At 43.5% G+C, this 21,264-nt stretch overlaps 1 protein-coding gene across 1 annotated transcript in view; it reads right to left on the bottom strand.

Moving 5' to 3' along the window:
• The window catches only part of LOC144680673 (CUB and sushi domain-containing protein 1-like), a 2,611,816-nt gene that overhangs the window by 1,751,784 nt on the left and 838,768 nt on the right, over nucleotides 1–21,264 (bottom strand). The window lies entirely within an intron of this gene.

Raw genomic sequence — 21,264 nt, 5'->3', positions numbered from 1 at the left:
TTAATTTTCTGAAGTTCATACAACACAAAAGCTACAACGGATGCATAATTAGTACTGTCACTTTTCACACTGTCACACATGGGCATTGATGCAGCCATTTTTAAAACATAAACCACAATATAAATTTCAGCTCAATTAATCTATTCAACAGAAAGATGAAGAAGATTCTGCATCAGGACAGCTGACTGAACAACATGCATCCTGCCAAATGTATTTTGTTTCAACCTTTCTTTTGGACGTTAGAAATGTATTAATTGAGTTTGAAAATAAGCAGAGAGCACTTAGAGAGAATTGTTAGAACCCAGTGGTCAGGTTGCACAATAGGAGTGATGGATTTCGAAAAGCAAAAGTGAAGAAATATGGACATAAGAATTTTTAATGGAAAGGTGGGCACAGAAACATGTGGGAAAAATGTTACAATAGCAAGTAAAATAGCAGAATCAATGACTATTTTTTTCATAATTTAATTTTATATTCCCCTTTGCCTTCTGAATTGTCTTTTTATCAGTTTCCTAAGCTATTCTCTTTTATAATCTTCTAACTCATCGTTTAGGAGATCTTGTAGCTCAGTAGGTGGCATCCTTACCTCTGAACCAGAAGCTCTGGGTTCAAGTCCCACTCCAGGACTTGATGGCTAAGGAAGGTGTGTTCATAACGTGGCCAGTCAGGTGGAGTATCAACCTGCAAATCCTTTCAACTTATGCCAATGGCAGGTGGTAAAAGCAGGAGAAACTCCTGGTCAGCCATGTGATGGAAAGAAACTTGAAGCCCCCTACCATCACTTTTCATAGCTCCAGACCACAAAATGCATGTAAAAAGTGCATATTGCCACTGCAACTAGGACTTCCTGGGGGACCAGCTGGCTGGATGGCAAGTGTGGGTCAGATTGGTGCAAACAGCATGGAGCTCGATTCCCGTTCCAGCTGGGGTGGATTTGGGACCTGGCTCCTTGCCCTGCCTCTGGTGGAGATCGTGGCACTGGTTGGGACCTGTCTTCAGGCAGAGAATTGAAGAGGAATTCATTATTTATGAATTTCGCATATAGCTTTTTCTTTACAGCCAACTTTATCCTCACCCTTTAATTATGCACATTTATAAGATTATTTTTAGTTTGAAAATTGTAATTTTTACAATGTAGCATCTGGTGTGAGGGGGTGGCAGAAAGCCTTGGGGTAATTACAGATCAAAGGGAGGCCCATATTATATGAGTGAAGCCATGATGTGAGGTATTAAAAGTTAAACAATGTGAGCCTCATTAATTATCCCTTCAATCTGTGAGGGCATGGGAGTGGGTTTAAGTTATTCATTAATTTCCCCAGAGAAGGGAAGGATTGCACGCCACTGGTAAACAAGGGAAGGTTTTAAAGTATCCATATACTTTCCAGATCAAACGTGAGTTTTACAGTTAAAGTAAGTCATTTGCATTTTTATCTGAAGACAGGCCATGTGTGTCATGTTGCCATGGAGATGGGTTGAGGGGAAAGACTTTTGAAGTCTTGAATGGTAGTGGACAATTAAACAACTCACTGGAGGAGGAGGCTACACAAACATCCCCATCCTCAATGATGGGGGAGGCTGAAGCATTTGCTACAATCTTCGGCCAGAAATGCCGAGTGGATGATCCACCTCGGCCTCCTCCAGAGGTCCCCAGCATCACAGATGCCAGTCTTCAGCCAATTTGATTCACTCCACGTGATATCAAAAAATGGCTGAAGGCACTGGATACTGCAAAGGCTATGGGCCCTGACAATATTCCAGCAATAGTACTGAAGACTTGTGCTCCAGAACTTGCCGTAACCTAAGTCAAGCTGTTCCAGTACAGCTACAACACTGGCATCTACCTGGCTATTGGAAAATTGCTCAGTTGTGTCCTGTACACAAAAAGCAAGTCAAATCCAACCCGGCCAATTACCGCACCATCAGTCTACTCTCAGTCATCAGTAAAGTAATGTAAGGGGTCATCAACAGTGCTATCAAGCGGCACTTGCTTAGCAATAACCTGCTCACTGATGCACAGTTTGGGTTCTGCCAGGGCCACTCAGCTCTTGACCTCATTACAGCCATGGTTCAAACATAGACAAAAGAGCTGAACTCCCAAGGTGAGGTGAGAGTGGCTGTCCTTGACATCAAGGCTGCATTTGACTGAGTGTGGCTTCAAGGAGCCCTAGCAAAACTGGAGTCAATGGGAATCAGGGGGAAATCTCTCCACTGGTTGGAGTCATACCTAGCACAAAGGACAGCTGTGGTTGTTAGAGGTTAGTCATCTCAGTTCCAGGACATCACTGCAGGAGTTCCTCAGGGTAGTATCCTCAGCTCAACCTCTTCAACTGCTTCATCAATGACCTTCCTTCCATCATAAGGTCAGAAGTGGGGATATTCACTCATGATTGCACAATGTTCAGCACCATTCATGACTCCTCAGATGCTGGAGCAGTCCATGCCCAAATGCAGCAAGACCTGGACAATATCCAGGCTTGGGCTGACAAGTGGCAGGTAACATTCGCGCCACAAGGCACAAGTCAGGGGTGTGATGGAATACTTCCCAGTTGCCAGGATGATTGCAGCTCCCACAACAATCAAGAAGCTTGACACCGTCCAGGACAAAACAGCCTGCTTGATTGGCACCACATCCACAAACCACCGACACACAATAGCAGCACTGTGTACCATCTACAATTTGCACTGCATAAATTCACCAAGGCTCCTTAGACAGCACCTTCCAAACCCACAACTGCTACCATCTGGAAAGACAAGGGCAGCAGATAGATGGGAACACCACCACCTGGAAGTTCCCCTACAAATCACTCACCATCCTGACTTGGAAATATATTGCTGTTTCTTCACTGTTACTGGGTCAAAATCCTGGAGCTCCCTTCCGAACAGCACTGTGGGTGTACCTGCACCACATGGACTGCAGCAGTTCAAGATGGCAGCTCACTACCCCCTTCTCAAGGGCAACTAGGGATGGCCCAGCCAGCAAAGCCCACATCCCATAATGATTTTTTTTTAAAAATTTGATTTAAAGTATAAGTGCTTACAAGATATAGGGTTAAGTTGATAGTGCTTTGTCGTGTAATGAGTTAATAGAGTAGATATGCTAATGAGTGATGTAGATCATCATGTATCTGTCGCATCTGCAGTCATGTGCAACAGACTCAACATAGTAGCCAGGCAAGACTCAGAGGAGATGTGCCTACTCAGTAACTGACCTTGTATATATCGTACATAGTGTAAATAAACTAGTTTTGAATCACTACCTGAGTCAGGCTACAGTCCTCTTTATAAGATACGTGACCCCTCGCATGTCCATCAACCAGGCTTGTTCCATCATTTTCTGGCAGTAAAAGTTTTTCCCTTAAAGACGTAAAATCTTATTGTGTGGTCTTTTCAGTTAATAACTGGGAGTTTGAATCTCTTTTTAAAAGTTACCTCTCTCTACAGAGATCGTAACACTCTATTAATCTTTTCTTTAAATTATTCCCCCTGTTATTATTCTTCTTTATCTATCAATATTTTCTCCAGTTTACCTCTGCTAGCTCCATCCTCATTTCCTTATCGTTTGCTTTTTTCTAGTTTATTACTTTGGTCGTTTTATGACCTATATCTCCCTTAATCATTATCTTAAACCTTTTTATATCGTGATCACTACTCTCTTGATGTTTTCCCATGTTTAATTCTCTTACCTGCTCAAATTCATTTCCCACTCAGTGGAGCAGTGCTTCTTCTCTTGTTGGCCTTGTAACATAATGGGTCAAAGTAGAAACTTGTGCACACTGTAAAATCTCCACTCCCCTACACCTCTTTCACTCCCTCTCCCTGTCAATTAATTTGGAAGTAGATGAAGTCCGTTTTATTGATTTTGTTTTTGCTAAATTCATTGACTTGCCTGCATATTTCTCCCGCCATTTTCCTTCTACTATTGTCATAAATCGCTAGTAGCACAACTGATCTCCCATGCAGATTCTGTTTTTATGTTCATTCCTTCCTTTCTTGCAACTGCCATTAGGTTAGATTATTTTTGATTAACGCAACCTCCCATCTTGCGTCCTTTCTCCTCTATCTTTGCTAAATACATTAGAATTACAGGGCTATGGGGACTGAGCAGGGGAGCAGAACGCATTGGCTTGGTCTTACAAAGAGCTGGCACAGGCATGGGAGTCCATACGACCCCCTTCAGTGATGTATGGTTTAATTGTTAATAAATGTGTCTGCAGCCACATTTCTAATATCCCTATTACATCTGTTTCTTCCCCTAATTATTATTTCGAATTCTGCCATTTTGTTGTTGAAACTCTGCACATTGTTACACAGGCAATTATTTTTACTCTTATTTTTTATGTGTGCTACTTGATTTTTTATCAGGTATTTATTTTTATTTCCTATAACTTTTTTTGTTCAGAATATTTATGTCACTTTTCCCTCTGTGTACTAACCTTTACTCTTATGACTTCTTTTTATTATCACTAACTTACTTGAATTTCTATCCAAACCTTCTTTGGAAAGGTAAGACTTGCATTTGCCTTTCATGACCACAGAACATCGCAAAGCGCTTTACAGCCAATGAAGTACTTTCGAAGTGTAGTCAATTGTTGTGAGATCAGAAACGCAGCAGCCAAGTTGCTCACAACAAGCTCCCACAAACAGCAAAATGATAATGGCCAGATAAGCTGTTTCAGTGATGTTGTTTGAGAGCTAAATATTAGCCAGGAAACCAAGGGCAAGCAAGTCCTTTGCGCTTCTTCAAAATACTGCCATGGCATCTTTTACGAGGTCTGAGGCCTCAGTTTAACATCTTATCTCAAAAACAGCATCTCTGACAATACAACACTAGAGTGTCAGCCTTGATTTTTATGCTCAAGTCCTGGAATGGGTCTTGAACCTTGTGATTCAGAGGCGAAAGTGCCACCAATTGAGCAATAGGTGACAGCTTTCACTTTTATGAGCTTAACCTTCTTTTGACATCCCTATTTATCCTTCCTGCTAACACATTGGACCCAACTCAGTTCAAAGAACAAAGAACAAAGAAAAGTACAGCACAGGAACAGGCCCTTCAGCCCTCCAAGCCTGCGCCGTTCATATTGTCTGTCAAACTAAAACATTTTGCACTTCCTGGGTCCGTATCCTTCTATTCCCATCCTATTCATCTATTTATCAAGCTGCCTCTTAAACACCGCTATCTTACCTGCTTCCACCACCTCCTCTGGCAGCGAATTCCAGATTCCAGACACTCACCACCCTCTGCGTAAAAAACTTGCCCCACACATCTCCTCTAAAGTTTTCTCCTCTCACCTTAAATCTATGTCCCCTAGTAATTGACTCTTCCACCCTACTCTGTCCGTGCCACTCATAATTTTGTAAACTTCTATCAAGTCGCCTCTCAATCTCCGTCGCTCTAGTGAGAACAATCCGAGTTTCTCCAACCTCTCCTCATAGCTAATAACCTCCAGACCAGGCAGTATCCTGGTAAACCTCCTCTGCACCCTCTCCAACGCCTCCATATCCTTCTGGTAATGTGGTGACCAGAATTGCACGCAATATTCCAAGTGTGGCCTAACCAAGGTTCTATACAACTGCAGCATGACTTCCCAGCTTTTATACTCAATACCCCTGCTGATGAAGGCAACCATGCCATATGCCTTCCTAGCTACCTTATCCACCTGCGTTGCCACTTTCAGTGACCTGTGGACCTGTACACCCAGATCCCTCTGCCCGTCGATGCACTTAAGGGTTCTGCCATTTACTGTATAATTCCTACCTGTATTAGACCTTCCAAAATGCATTACCTCGCATTTGTCCGGATTAAACTCCATCTGCCACTTCTCCGCCCAAGTCTCCACATATATCCCATTGCATCCTTTGACAATCCTCTTCACTATCTGCAACTCCTCCAACTTTAGTGCCGTCTGCAAACTTACTAATTAGCCCAGTTACATTTTCCTCCAAATCATTTACATATACTACAAACAGCAAAGGTCCTAGAATTCTCCACCAAGGGAAACAATTTTATCCTGTCCACTCTATCGAGTCCAGCCCAGAGATAAGCTCCTTCCTGTCCAACACTGGTGCGAATCTCCTGTGACTGTGGTGTATAAAATTATAAAGTGGTTCAATAGGATTGATATCAAGAACATGTTTTGCACTTGTGGGTGAGACGAGAACTAGGGTTTCTCAATATGGGATATTTACTATTGAATCCAATAGGGAACAGGACATTCTGGGGAGGGAAGGTAAGCAGCCAGTGGTCATGGTACACATTGGTACCAACAACACAGGTAAACTAAGGGATGAGGACCTGCAAGCTCAGTACAGGAAGTTAGGAGATAAATTAAAATGCAGGACCTCAAATGTAGTAATCTCAGGATTACTCCCAGTTCCACGTGCTAGCGAGAGCAGGAATAAGAGGATAGACCAAATGAACACATGGCTGGAGAGATGGTGTAACCGGGAGGGATTCAGATTCTTGAGGCACTGGGACCAGTTCTGGGGAAGGTGGGACCTGTACAAACCAGACGGGCTGCACCCAGGCAAAGCTGGGACCAGTGTCCTTGCGGGGGCTTTGGCTACTTCTGTTGGGGAGTATTTAAACTAGTGTGGCAGGGGGATGGGATCCCAGGAGTAGGATCAGATAGGTCAGATTCAGATCAGAAAAATGGAGGTAGAACATTAGCTAGGGACGTTGTGATAGACATAGAGTTACAGGAGAAGCAAAGTTTACAAAGTGTCCAGAAAGGGAAATTGACGGGGTTAAACTGTTTATACTTCAATGCAAGGTGTATTACAAACAAGGTAGATGAGTTAAGGGCACAGGTGGACACATGGCAGCAGGATGTCATTGCTATAACAGAGACCTAGCTAAAGGAGGGACAAAACTGGCAGCTTAATATCCCTGGTTATAGAGTCTTCAGACACGATAGAGTAGGAGATAAAAAAGGAGGCGGGGTAGCACTAATGGTTAAAGAATCAATTCCAGTTGTGAGAAGGAATGATATACTAAATGGGTCAACAAACGAGGCTTTATGGATTGAGCTCAGAAATAAAAAAGGGGCAGTCACACTACTGGGAGTATACTACAGACCCCCAAATAGTGAAAGGGAGATAGAAGAACAAATATGTAGGCAAATTTCTGCTTGTAAGAACAAGAGGGCAATAATAGTAGGAGACTTCAACTATCCTAATATCAACTGGGATTCAAACAGTATAAGGGGCACTGAGGGAGAAAAACACATGCAGTGTGTCCAGGAAAATTTTTTCAACCAATTAGTGACAAACCCAACGAGAGGAGATGCAATTCTAGACCTAGTATTGGGGAACGAAGAAGGGCAAGTGGGTGAAGTGACAGTTGACGACCATGTCGGGGACAGTGATCACAATTCAGTTAAATTTAGCATTACCATGGAAAAGGACAGTGATAAGGCAGGAGTAAAAGTCTTGAACTGGGGGAAGGCAAATTTTGCAGAAATGAGAAGGGACTTGGCTGAGGCGAACTGGACAGCACTGCTGAAGGATAAAAAGTGGAAAACCAGTGGGAAGCACTAAAAAGCGAGATCCTAATTGTACAAAGTAGACATGTCCCCTACAAAGATAACAGTGGTACTGCCAAATCTAGACCCCCCTGGTTGTCTAGAGGAATACAGGGGAAGATCAAACAGAAAAAGAAAGCGTATAACAGGCATAAAGAACTAAGCACTCCAGATAGCCTGGACAAATATAGGAAGTGCAGGGATGAAGTAAAAAAGGAAATAAGGAAATCAAAGAGTGGGCATGAAAAAAGATTAGCAAGTAAAGTTAAAGATAACCCAAAGATGTTTTACCAATACATTAATGCTAAAAGGTTAGTTAAGGAAAAAGTGGGACCTATCAGAGATGAAGATGGAAGCTTGTGTGTTGATGCAGAGGCTGTGGGAAGGGTTTTGAATGAATATTTTGTCTCCAAGTTTACAAAGGAAAGGGAGGATGTAGATATGGAAGTCCAGGAGGAACACTGCGAGATATTGGACGGGATAGTCATAAAGAGAGAGGAAGTACTCGAAGGGTTGAAATCCTTGAAGGTTGATAAGTCACCAGGACCAGATGGGTTGTTTCCGAGGCTGCTGAAGGAAGTCAGGAAGGAGATAGCAGATGCTCTGAGGATGATTTTCCAATCTTCACTAGATACAGGGGAGGTACCAGAGGACTGGAGAAATGCAAACGTAATTCCATTGTTTAAAAAAGGATCAAAGGAAATGCCAAACAATTATAGGCCAGTTAGTCTTACATCGGTGATGAGCAAATTAGTAGAATCAATCCTGAGAGGTAGGATTAACTGCCATGTGGAAAGGCATGGACTAGTCAGAGATGGTCAGCATGGATTTGTTAAAGGAAGGTCTTGCCTCACAAATTTGATTGAATTCTTTGAGGAAGTGACAAGAAGGGTTGATGAAGGTAGTGCAGTGGATGTTGTGTACATGGATTTTAGCAAGGCATTTGACAAGGTCCCACATGGCAGATTGGTCAAGAAAGTAAAAGCCCATGGGATTCAAGGTAATGTGGCAAACTGGATAAAAGGTTGGCTTTGTAACAGGAAACAAAGGGTAATAGTCGATGGATGCCCTTGCAAATGGAAAGTTGTCTCAAGCGGTGTTCCACAGGGCTCGGTATTAACGATTTGGACGTGAACGTGGGGGGCACGATTGGGAAATTTGCAGATGACACAAAGATTGGCCTAGTAGTGGGTAGTGTAGAGGATAGCCAAAATCTCCAAAACGATGTAGATGGGTTGGTGGATTGGGCGGTAAAGTGGCAGATGGATTTTAACAGAGAAGTGTGAGGTCATACATTTAGGGAGGTCAAACAGTTACAGGGATTGCACAATAAATGGGAATATACTAAGAGGGATAGATGAAGTGAGACATCTTGGCGTACATGTACACAAGTCCCTGAAGGCAGCAGACAAGTAGACAAGGTTGTAAAGAAGGCATATGGAATGCGCTCCTTCATTGGCAGAGGTATAGAATATAAAAGTAAGGATATAATGTTGGAATTGTATAAAACACTGATGAGACCACAACTGGAGTATTGTGTGCAGTTGTGGTCACCACATTACAGGAAGGACGTAATAGCTTTGTAGAGAGTGCAGAGGAGGTTTACAAGAATGTTGCCAGGGTTAGAAAAGTGTAGCTACGAGGAGAGATTGGATAGGTTGGGGTTATTTTCCTTAGAACAAAGAAGGCTGAGAGGTGACTTGATTGAGGTGTACAAAATTAAGAGGGGAATAGATAGAGTGGACAGGATAAAATTGTTTCCCTTGGTGGAGAATTCTAGAACCAGGGGACATAGATTCAAGATAAGTGGCAGAAGGTGTAGGGGGGACATGAGGAAGAACTTTTTTATGCAGAGGGTAGTGGGTGTCTGGAATTTGCTGCCCAAGTTGGTGGTAGAGGCAGAAACTCTAAACTCTTTTAAAAAGTACCTGGATCTGCACCTTAAGTGCTGTAAGCTGCAGGACTATGGGCCAGGTGCAGGAAGGTGGGATTAGAAAGGGCACCTGGGTGTCATCGGGCTGGAATGGACAAGATGGGCCGAATGGCCTCCTTCTCTGCTGTAACTTTTCTATGGTTCTATGGAATTTAGGAGAAATTTTTGTACCCAGGGTATAGTTAGAATGTGCAACTTGCTATCACGTGGAGTAATGGAGGTGAATAGTATAAATGCATTGAAGAACAATGTAGATAATCACATAAAGGAGAAAAGAATGGTACGATGCATTGGTGGGGTTAGAAAAAGGGTGGGAGGAGGCTCATGTGGAGCACACTCAGTACAGAAGGTGTGATCTGACTGCAGCATTTTAGCTTGACTTTCTCTGACTCTATGCTTTTAGCTACATGGTTCAATATTCAATTAGCCTTATTAATTGCTGCTATAATATGTTTGGATGTGTTGAGTGTTGAATTTACTCTGACTTCTTGGTCTTTTCTCAATTCAATTCTTTTTTACTTCAGCATTATTCATGGGGCAGAACTCCCCCCACTGTTGGGTGGGATGTTCTGGAGCGGGCGCGCCTCCAATCGGCACCCCCAATAGGGGGCGCGCCAATTAAGACCCGCCGAGCGTGACATCCGCCAGGAAGCGCTATGTGCTCCCTGTGCGGGTGGGGCATTCCCTAAACCGAGAGTGCGCTGTTTCGCACATGCGCATGAAAGAGCGCACTCATCCCCCTGAGGCTAACAGCTGCCTCAGGGAGATTGGCGCCAAATTCAGAAATGTTAAAAATAGAAAAATAAAACTTCCCTGACATGTCCCCTCATGTGACACTGTCACATAACTTGGGATATGTCCATCACTTTTAAACTTTTAGTGAATTTTTAAAAATCTACTGAAACCTCATCCCCCCACCCCCCCCTGGCCGTGAATGAGGTTTCATGCTTTCTCTGAAGCCTGCCAGGGCTCCCGGCCTGCCCGCCAACTTTAAGGTTGGACGGGCAGGTCCTTTAACTAATGCAATTACTTTTTAAATGGCCTCAATTGGTCGTTGACAGGTCGGTGGGCACATAGCTGATTTTGCTGCGTCTCCGAACCTGAAAATTGAAATGACGCAGGGTGACGGGAGTTCCGCCTGACGTCATCCCGCATCATTTTACACGTCCGCGTGCAAGTCCTGCCCCCCGCACGCCAACCGGGAATGGAGTATTTTTGCTACTCATTTTTTGGGAAAATGTGTATTTGTCCACTTCGAACGGTGAAAAAGCAGTATACTATTTAAATGGAGAAAGATTGCAGCACTCAATGATATTAGAGATCTGCGTATCCTGGCACATAAATCACAAAATGTTCGCATGCAACAAGTGATTAAAAAGGCAAATGGAATGTTGGTGTTTGTTGCAAGGGTATTGGAATATAAAAGTAGAGTAGTTTTACTGCAGCTGTACAGGGCCTTAGTGGGACCACATCTGGAGTATTGTGCACAGTTTGGTCTCCTTATTTGAAAAAGGATATAATTTCGCTACAAGTTCAGAGAAGGTTCACTTGACTCATTCTGGGATGAAGGACTTACCTTGTAAAGAAAGGTTGAACAGGTTTGGCCTTTACCCATTAGGAGTTTAGAAGGATGAGAGGTGATCTTATTGAAACATATATCCTGAGGGGACTTGATAGGGTGGATACTGGGAAGATGTTTCCTCATGTGGAAGAGACTAGAACTAGTTTAAAATTAAGAGATCTCCCTTTTAAGGCGGAGATGAGATTTTTTTTCTCTCAGAAGGTCGTTAGTCTGTGGAATTCACTTCCTCAAAAAACAGTGCAGGCTGGGTTATTAAATTTATTCAAGGCTAAATTAGATAGATTTTTGATAGACAGGGGAGTCAAAGGTTCTTTAGAGTTCATCATCTCACAGAATCGCACAGTGCAGAAGAGGCCATTCGGCACATCGAGTCTGCACCGACACATGAGAAACACCTGACCTACCTACCTAATCCCGTTTACCAGCACTTGGCCCATAGCCTTGAATGTTATGACGTGCCAAGTGCTCATCCAGGTACTTTTTAAAGGATGTGAGGCAACCCACCTCCACCACCCTCCCAGGAAGTGCATTCCAGACTGTCACCACCCTCTGGGTAAAAAAGTTTTTGCTCGCATCCGCCCTAAACCTGCTGCCCCTCACCTTGAACTTATGCCCCCTTGTGACTGACCCTTCAACTAAGGGGAACAGCTGCTCCCTATCCAACCTGTCCATGCCCCTCATAATCACGTACACCTCGATCAGGTCGCCCCTCAGTCTTCTCTGCTCCAACGAAAACAATCCAAGTCTATCCAACCTTTCTTCATAACTTAAATGATATTGGAGGGCAAAGGGGAAAGTGGAGTTGAGACCACAATCAGATTAACCATGATCTTATTGAGGCGGAGCAGGCTCAAGGGGCTAAATGGCCTACATTAACCTTGACTCCTAAGTCCTATGATCCAAAGTTCCGATGTTCCACCCATTTTTTCTTCTTTTGCACTATGCTTTACAGTGTCCAAATAAAATTTCATCTGCCACTGTTCTTCCCTTTTTCATATTTTGTCATTTTGAGCTGCCTCCTCTTATTCTGCTGCCTTTCCTAATTTGACATCATCTAAAATTTGACTTATTTGCTCAGTGTTTTTCACAGAATCGTTACGGTACAGAAGGAGACCATTCGGCCCATCATGCCAGCACCAGCTCACTGAATGAGCATTAGGACTTAGTGGCATTCTCCTGCCTTTTCCCTGTAATCCTGCACATTGTTTCTATTCAAATATTCGTCTAAAGCCCTCGTGAATGCCTCGATTGAATCTGCCTCCACTACTTTTAAAAATTAAATTTAAATTAATTTTCAATCAAAATAACGTAAATATAAATTTTCACAGCTATTGCTGAGGCATGTGGATTAATCAAATGCAATCACTATCTACCAAAAATGGCTTTGTAAAGTAACCTTCTAGTAATTGAAATACTTGTGCTCTTGCAATAATCAGCCATAATGTGCTCATCAGAATATAATTACATAGCTGAGTTATTTAGCGTCATTTAGTTAAAGAAGCAATGTTTTTAGACACAAAAATATTCAGTTGTATGTTTTTTAATATGGAACTTATCTCATAGTGAAGGGGACAAAAAATTAAATGTGTCTCAGGCTTCAATAAAGCAATCTATACAGAGTAAATTATCACTGGGCATTGTACTCATACCTTCATTATGTAGCTCAAACCCATGGCCATCTGATTCAGAGATGACAGTGCCACTAATGAGCAAAGGCTACCACCTAACTTAGGCAAGAGATAAAGTTCATGACATCATGTACCACTCTCTCATGGTTTCTCATGACTGATTTCAAAGTGGCATTGGCAGGGATCGGAGAACAGGTTGCCCACCCCATTTGGTTGCAGAGAGCTGACCATTGAGTAACACAAAAAAACAAGAAAAGGAAGTGATGGGTTTCACAACACCCAATGCTAAGGAAGAGGAGAAAATGCTGGAAATGCTCAGCAGGTCTGACAGCACCTGTGGAGAGAGACACAGAGTTTACAGGTGGAATTTTCCAGCAGGCATTGGGACCCTCAAAATGGAGGCACCCATTGAAGACTTTAAACATTTTTAAAAGTAAGTGAGACCACAGCTACCAGACCATCATTGTGGTGGGGAACCCCTCCATAGGATGGCCTGCAGCCTCGGTTGTGGCCTGCTGGTCTCTACAAATCTGAGAGGGATAAGATTTACAGAAGGTCTCACTGGCTCCCAGGTCTGCCGCTGGAAGACCAACTCTAGGCACCTCCTGGCCTCAGCAGGGGACCTGAATGCCAACGGGAAATACTGGTGGCACTTAGGTACACCTAATTAGCTTCGCACCACTGCCAGGTGAGTAGCCAGTGCTAGTCAGGCCCCACCTCTGGCGAGATCACTTGGAAACAGGATCTTGCTAGATTCTCTAATTATCACCAAGCCCTGCTTCCAAACCCATCCGGATAGGGCCAGGAAAATTCAACATAAGGGGCACAATCATCCCAGATTTACACTAAGTGCAGTAGCAGGTGGGAAAAACAATGTTTTATCCGCCGGCCGCAATGGCGGTTTTTCATGCCGTATTGTCCCAAACCCGCCGCATTAATTATGAATTCCCAGGATACACGCTGTTTCCATCGTGGGCGGGCTCAGATTTGCCTGCCACACTGTCACCTCGCAGCTTCATCACGCCAGGCACCGCATTTAAAGTTAGCCACACTCAGTGCTTCCAGCCCAGGACTGCAGCAAAGAGGACATGGCCCCGAAAGGCAAGAAGACTGCAGCCCTCGAGCACCCTTTTGTCGCCATGGAGGTCCTCTACCCCAGCACTAGCTGTAAGAGCGGCAGCAACAATACCACTTCAGCTTGGTAGGCGATGGCAGTGGTGATCAGTGCCAATGCTGCACAGAAGAGGTTGGCCATCCAATGCAGTCAGAGGATGAATAATCTCATCCATGCAGCCAGGGTATGGCAATCATTTCTTCACTCTAAATTCACACACTCAAGCCCATCACGCATTCATGGGCATCTCACTCGCTGCCAGCTCAAGGGACATCACCACCCATTCTCACACACACACCCTCACATGTCCATCTGGCCTCATCTTCTCTGAAGACTGTGTCCTCAGCCCTCACCATTTTGAGGCCACTTGCACAGATCAACATGTGCCCTGCACACACCCTGGGATACTCTCCTCCCCCAGTACAGCCCTCGTTACAGCCTCTTCCCTTACTTAAGGCTACTTCTCCCCCTTCCCTAAGCAAGCCCTAGCCCTGCAGCCATTGAAAAGCCACTCACCTATGGCTGATCTGGTAGGCAGAGACCTGCCATGAGCCTCCCTAAAAGTGATGTGGTGCTACCTGTGAAGCCTGGCACTAATGACTGCAAGTGCTGACCGAAGCAAGGTAGGCAAACAAACTTTGAAGTCCCGAGTGAAGTACAGCCCGCCAAGTGCATGTCGCTTATGTGCTGTTGTGAAACCCATCGGCGTGTTTTCCTGCTGACTTGGGTGGATGATCCAGCAAGGGGGATGATTCCGGCAGGCTGCCCCAATAATGATCTGCTGATGTGTTACAATGAGGTTCCTGATCTCCGATGGCAGGAAACGCAACCCGCCATCAGCAGGCTGAGCAGACGAATGCAACTGGTTTCACGCCATCATGAAACCGATCGCGCCATATTGTCTGCTCAAGCCACCAAACGCGTCCTACACCAGCAGGCACAGAAAATCCCAGCCAATGTTTCAAGTCAATGACCCTTTGTCAGTTGCTGTCTGACCTGCTGAGCATTTAAAGAATTTTCTGTTTCTATTTCACATTTCCAGCATCTATAGTACTTTGCTCTTGTACCAATAGAATTATGTTGCCAAGTGAGAGGCTACTTCATAGCAAACACTGACTAAATTGCATCTTGCCCTTCCCAAGTGGTGTTAATCTATGCTGCTTTCCTGGAAATTGAAGAATACTCCTGCTATTTTGCCAGAGTGGCCACTTTCAATGTGGGCTGGCTAAGACAACTATTGGTACTTGTTCTCACAAATCTGCAGTCTGGCATTGTTTCCCGGGCAACCTGTTCAGTAGCAGCATGATAGATTTAATATTGCATTTGTCATTGTACTTGACCCAGGGACCACACAGGAGCAGGAAGGGCTGACTGTAGTGAGAGTGCGCTTCTCAAACATAACGAAAATGTATTTTACACTGGACAATATACAAAATAGGTCGACAGATAAGAAGATTGATAAATTTTAAATGCTCCCCTCCACTGAGTTAATTTTATTCAAAATGACTAAAATCCCACAGGTGTTGAAGTCCCATAGATGTCAGAAGGTGGAAACAGTCAAACCTGATACTCAAACAAAATACTGGAATGCAATTTTAGGTCAATATCAGTAACCCATTGCCTTTGCATTGCACATTCAGTTTGGCACCTGAATTTTGACAATATTATCTCGCACTAATTTAAAATAAAGAGAACTATTAGTTGCTCAAAGATACCCCATGACCCATATCAATGAGGTGCCATGCACTTATCTGTGATTCATTTCTTACCATCAGCACAGTTCATCTAAAAGGTGCAGTTTTTCTCATTTCAGTCTATGCAATTTGCCAACGTGTTGTTAAAGTGGACTAAATGCACACCAGTGTTAGTAGAGACCATTAATAACCGTGGCTGTGTGACAGAGCAGATGTTAACAATAGGGTGAAAATTAACCCCAAAAATGCATGGGTTCTGGTCATGTGGCATGGCAAAATTTTAAAATCTCAAATCTCGCACTGAACCACATACTTCCGGTCTAATGCAGTGGGATAGGAGGGGGGGCAGCTCCCAAGAGCAGGATTAGCTATTTAAATATTAAAATGTGGCTCAGAGCCTCTGATCTAACCTGCTTTGCAGGATTAACTGTGGTCGTTTTCCAGGTTGTGGGAAACCCTTCAGTAAAAATATGCATTGGAAAACTTCCAACTGCAATAAAATCAGTGAGTTTGCCAAAAGTGCTCCAGTGCGCCTTTAGCACAAATCTGAAAATGGAAGACACAATGGCAAAGTTCTGCAGAACCTCAAAGCTAAAAGCTTTGTTAGTTAGTTAGTTGCTTACATAGATGCTAACTATATCTGACAATAATTACAATTGATCTTTCACTGTATCTACAACAATAACAAGCTGGAATTTTAGGACCCAATACTCAAGTATTTGAATAAATGTTTACTCTGTGAGAGATTCAAAGCAAATTACAACAGGTTAAGTTTGAATTGGGCCTGCTAATGATCAAGTGTTTCAGCCTCCAGGATTAATGTAAAGGCTCAGTATTATGGCAAACAAGGAGACCAAACAGGAGTCAGCAATACACTTGGAGCTCAGGGCTGATGATAAATGCAAAGACAAAATTGTGAATCGCAAACTCGAATGATCAAACCTTAAATTCACGGTACTTTCTTCTATGTACCACAACAGTGGCTGAATACCTGACGGCATTTATATAGCACCTATCATATCCTCAGGATTGTTGTGATGTGGGACTGAATATTATGGCCACCCTGCTAGGCATGTTTTCAGCAGGGGGTATGTATAATGCGAGGGGTGCCCAGCCCACCATCTTTCTGCCCAACCCTGTTATCCCCTATAATATGTTGGGTGGGCGGGCGCCAAAATCAGAAGTACACCCACCATACTTAAGTAAAGAATTAAACGTCAGTTGAGTTTGTTACCAAGCCAACTGACCTGGATATTATGCTGCCCATGCCATCATACGGTTGGCATGGGCAGGCCATTTTGTGAGGCCAAGTTGAAAAAAGGCTGGAAGTGGAGGGGGGGTTGGTGGGGGGGGGCACAACATTTGGGGTTTTTAAAATTTATTTGTACATGGGATGTGGGCGTTGCTGGCTAGGCCAGCATTTATTGCTCATCCTTAATGATCCTCAAGAAAGTGGTGGCAAGTTGCCTTCTTGAATTGTTGCAGTCCATGTGCTGTAGGTACACCGACAGTGCTGTTAGGAAGGGAGTTCCTTGATTTTGACCCAGCAAAAGTGACAGAATGGCAATATAGTTCCGAGTCAGGATGGTGTGTGACTCGGAGGAGAACTTGAGTTGGTGGTGTTCCAATGCCTAACTCTATGACTCTGCTACCCTTGTCCTTCTAGGTGGTTAAGGTCACTGGTTTGGACGGTGCCCTGTGCGCATCGGGAGCACCACCTCTAAGATTTCACTGCCAGCCTTCGTTCCTCACTGCCTGCTCTCCACCCCCTTCTCTCCCGTCCCTGAGATTTTGAATTCCTCCCCACCCTAAAAACCTGGGACTTTGTCTCTGGCAGCCATTGCTCTTCTTCCTGCTCCTCTTTGCAGTCCCAACAGAGCTCACTACTGAGCTCTGGGTGTTGCCAGGACTGCTAGAGCTTCTGGACAATCAGATTGGCTGGCAGGTTTCAAGGGCAGGACTTCCACCCACTGAAGCGCAGGAGTCCCACTCTTACCTAGTTTAGCCTGTCGGCAGTGCATTATGGTTGCGGGGTGGGCTTCTCCTAGGTGCGAGGGCTGCCGGCTGACTTTCCTTCCAGTGGGACGAGCAGTCCGCCCCGCCACCCCTCCCACTGTAAAATGCAGCCCTTGACGACATGCACCTTTAAGGGAGCGTTATCTTAAACTTCTGTCAATCATTCTTACCTCAGCAGGATATGAAGTAATAGTCCCAAGATCTGCAGTCAGTTAGCAAGCAACAGGATAGAAATTAGATGTATTGCACTTGCCTCCCAGTGAACATTATCTGTATATAGTCTTATCGTCAAATAAACAACCACATTATTATTTCACCAATCCTCGTGTATGGTTGGTACGTTTAAGTCAAAGAGAAGAAGAATGTAACATGGATGTTCTAAAGTGGTTCACTGCCAAAAAAGTGCTTCTGAAGTTTAGTTACTATTGCAATATCGGCAATTACAGTAGCTAATTTTACACAGCTAGGGCTAACAAAGACCAACAAAATAAATAACCAGATAATAGCCTAGAATTTTGCCAGAATAGCATCTGTCTATCAGACAGCAAACAGAGTGTCCTAATCTTCCAAATGGCAGGCAGGAAGTGTACACTCATCATGACCTGGCCGTGTGCCACCTATCATATTAGTAAAGGCCAAACAATTGGTTTTTAGTGCCTGGAATAGGTGTTATCCCTTCTTGTACACAAATAAGGGACCTAATGCCTTTTTGAGACTTCCAGCACGAGCTGGGTTTTCTCTAAAGCAGCCAGCACAAGCTGCACTCAGGTAAACCAAGCCAATATGTGGCCTAACAGGTGCACTTTAAATGAACTGCTCAGGCTACAGCCAGCAAGTTAAGTTTTTAAAATACACCTGCCTGAATGTGGAGCCAGCTTTGAAAGGAGGAGGAATGCTACCATAGGGTGCAGGCCACTGGTGGACACTGATTACAATCTCCTTAGATTGGCACCACTTGCCCCGACCCTCAGTGCTGCTTCTAACCCTTGCCTGCTATCTCACGATCCAATGCCCCCACTCTTCCTTACTGAGCAGAGAGTCACAGCAACCCATGAATGGTTTGATCTTCCATCGTCCTTTGCTGGTTCAAGGCTCAATGACAAGATGTATCTCAGGTCTCACTGTTCAGGCGCTGTGATTGTTCCTGAATTTCCAACCCAGTTTATTTCAGTGATGATAGTGGAGGAAAAAATCTTGACCCAGACACTAAGCAAAGGAGCATAACCCCCATTTGTACTTTGACTTTATTATCTGCCAATCACAACTTAGATTTAAATCATATCCTTAAAAAGGGGTCAAGCTCCGAAGGAAGCACTTTCAATCCAAAATACCTGCCTCTCCTGGTCCCCCTTAAACATTGCGAAAATCAATCTTTCCAACCTGAGAGCAGAAATTGTCCAATTTCAAAATGAAAAAGCAGTCAGCTGGAAACTTGCCATATCGAAAAACCCACTCAGCTGAAGCATGCGATGAGCCTGTCTTCATCCAGCTGTAAATTATATTCATTCAAGCTCCAGCTGCTTCCAATTTTGCTTTTGGTGATCTTTATGCTGGAGAATGCAACTTTTGTAGGCACTGAGCATCAGTATAAAACAATCCCAGGTCAGGTTGCATGCTGAGCAAAGCTTCCTTCAGCCACACACTCAGAAGAATGCCTGTTTTTGCATCTTGTTCATCTCCCACCAGATACTCTGTGGTCTTCTCAAAATTAGATTACCAATTGGTGCCCAATCCAAGACAGTTTATACTGCTTATCTATGCCCACTCCAAGCTAGGTTGAGACTGAACAAATTCATTTCACTTGTCTCACTTACAGCCAGTGGACTAAAGAATTTTTAATTGCTATCGCCTGCGAATATTTGAGTCCAGACCTCAGAGGTGAAAGGGCCACCAACTCTGGCATTTTTAACACATGGAATCAACTTTCAGTATCAGGAAAGGATATTTACTGTTCCTCAACTCAAGGTGGCCCCTGCCACATGCCTCATCTACATGGGTTTTTTTCTGACCCAAGATCAATGAGTTACCTTCCCAGTTGGTAAAAATGGACAATGTATACTCTACATGGGTTGCTTTTAATTCTCAAACCTACCTATGCTTTAGATTTATGGTGCTTCAGTGAGACAATTGTTCCCTATTAATGCTTGCAGTCATGCAAAACGTAATTAAAAGATAGACTTACATTTATTTAGTCCCTCACCAGTTATGCTGGAAATATTCCAAATCAATTCACAGTGAATTACTTTTCAGTGCAATGAATTATTTTGCAGACAGATGGAGTGGCCATTTTGTGATCTTAGAAACAACAATGGCCTTAAATGTTGGTTGAGGGAGGAATTTTGGTCAACAGATCGACTGATTTTTGAAAATCTCTTTTCTTTGACTAGTGCCATTGGACCTTAGCATCCATAAGGGTCGAAGTTAAATTTCTCCTTCAGAGGATCTCTGAATTGTGCTCAGACCCTTGGGATCCCACAGTCTTCTGATTCAGAGGAAAGAGTACGACCCATTCAGACACTACTGAGCTATGGGCACAGCTTTACGAATAGAATTTAAAATTTATTAAAAAATGTAGCAGTTTCTCATTCAACTTATTAGAGTAAGTAAGTTGTTTTTCGTCTCATTTCTGTCTTTATAGCACTGATGAAAGGAATAAGGTGGATACTCAATTTACTGTGTATTATTGCAGTTCAGTGAGATAGGCCCTTTCAACATATGCCAAAATTGCTCAGCTTATTGAGAGAGATTATCTTCATGCCGTGGGGGAAATTACTTTCTGAATAATTTCAAATCTACATCCAACGACAGTATTTGCAAAGATTTTTTAACAAGGCTATTTAGGAACAGAAACCTGTCTGTGTATTCCTGAAAGAGAAGACTTTACAAATCAAAGCATTTTCAATGCCAAATATATCCAATCCATTCACTTTTCAATGAGCATTGAGCGCTTAAGTGACAGAAAATTACTTACAATCCAAGAGTCATTTAGTTTTATTCGCTCATCTATATGTTTAATTTATTAGTATCACTGAGGCTGACTCTATTTTTTTTACATAAAGTGTAAAACCTCTCACCCCTGTGGCAATTTTGCTGAATTGTCCTGCGGGATCAGCCAGCTCAACCTCAGGATTATTGGCTAGAAATTGGGGTACAGATGCGGGGGTCGTAATTTGCGATGTGTGCATATCTATTTAAATTAAGGTGGGTAACACACAAAATGTGTATACCTACCTCATCCAAATGATTGCGCTGCTAGCTGGTGCACCTCCAGCACTGCTCTCTGCTCTTGAAAACTGCCAGCAAGCTCTGCACAACAGGAGCCTCTTCAAAGGAAGCTGCACAAAAAGATTGCTGCAATGGAAATTTCTGCCAACTGAACACTAAGGCAAACATAGAACAAAAACAAAAATACCTGGAAAAACTCAGTAGGTCTGACAGTATCTGCAGAGTGGGATACAGTTGATGTTTCGAGTCCATATGACCCTTCATCTGATGAAGGGTCATACGGACTCGAAAAGTCAATTGTATTCCTCTCCGCAGATGCTGTCAGACCTGCTGAGTTTTTCCAGGTATTTTTGTTTTTGTTCTAGATTTCCAACATCTGCAGTATTTTGCTTTTATCTTAGTGGCAAACATAGTGACAGATGTAGTGCTGGAGACATTAGTGATGTAGATGGACAGAAGGAGAGATGTGATGTTGCCACAGAGACTAAGAGGTCCTCAAGGACTACCCTCAGATGGCAGTGGGAGCAGATGGCCAGGAAGGTCACCTACGGG

Source organism: Cetorhinus maximus, chromosome 5 (assembly GCF_964194155.1).
Source record: "Cetorhinus maximus chromosome 5, sCetMax3.hap1.1, whole genome shotgun sequence".
NCBI lineage: Eukaryota > Metazoa > Chordata > Chondrichthyes > Lamniformes > Cetorhinidae > Cetorhinus > Cetorhinus maximus.
This window is presented reverse-complemented; position numbering and strand designations above follow the sequence as displayed.